Source organism: Amphimedon queenslandica, unplaced genomic scaffold (genome assembly GCF_000090795.2).
Source record: "Amphimedon queenslandica unplaced genomic scaffold, v1.1 AMPQUscaffold_2664_Cont25334, whole genome shotgun sequence".
Taxonomy (NCBI): Eukaryota; Metazoa; Porifera; class Demospongiae; order Haplosclerida; family Niphatidae; genus Amphimedon; species Amphimedon queenslandica.
Window position 1 is genome coordinate 462 of NW_003557001.1, and position 860 is coordinate 1,321.

Below are 860 nucleotides of genomic sequence, written 5' to 3' on the forward strand. Positions count from 1 at the left end.
AGTTTTTTTATGTTAATTTGTTTCTTTTTTCTTTTTATGTACAGGGTCCTCCTTTTTGTCCCCTTTTGTCTGCAGTGTCTTTCTGTCATAATAATAATAATAACAATAATAATAATAATAATAGTAATTTTAAATTTTATAATTTCTTTTTTGCTCTTTTTGGCTTCGAAAGCGTCCATTAACCACAGCAGAATTCATTCCTTTTCTTGCTAAAATTGATCCTATTTATAGAGAAGAAGAGGAAGCATACAAAGTAAATCTATTATTAGAACTGTTTGTAGGAACCTTGTTACTAAAAATAGTATGTAGTAGTGTAGGAGCCTTGTTAGTTGTTACTAATAATAGCCTGCATCTACATGTAGGTATACATTTACAGGGGCGGATCTAGGATTTTGCAAATGGAGGAGTTGAGCATAGATACTACATACACAGCCAAGAATTTTTTTCTGTATCAGTTAAGATATCAGTTATGTATCAGATACCGTATATCTTTAAGATACACCAACTTTTGGCAATTACAGTATCATCACCGTAGCTACGGGATAGCTACATTCTGTAAATCTTCCTGTATCACTCCGTATACGGGAGTGATTCATGACTGAACTCATTATATATTCATTGTTATTACTATTAATTAATCACTATAATAATTTTAAATTTAATATTAAAAATCACAAAAAATAAAATAAGTTATCTATTGTTTTCTGTCTTGAATTGCTTCATCGATTAGCCTTTGTCTCATGAGTTATGACTAAAAAAAGTGAATACAATAATACAATACCAACATGAAGAAGTTATACCTTTATGTAGAGGTGACTGATGGACTATGTATACTTTCTGCTTCTTTATTGATTTCTATG

At 29.9% G+C, this 860-nt stretch overlaps 1 long non-coding RNA gene across 1 annotated transcript; it reads right to left on the reverse strand.

Annotated features, from left to right (window-relative positions):
• Window positions 1-642: 642 nt before the first annotated feature.
• Window positions 643-854, reverse strand: LOC109593156 (uncharacterized). The gene is made up of 2 exons (XR_002190767.1): window positions 801-854; window positions 643-751 (listed from the first exon to the last, which is right to left on the reverse strand). It is a non-coding gene; the product is annotated as an uncharacterized LOC109593156 (long non-coding RNA).
• Between the last annotated feature and the right edge of the window lie 6 nt (window positions 855-860).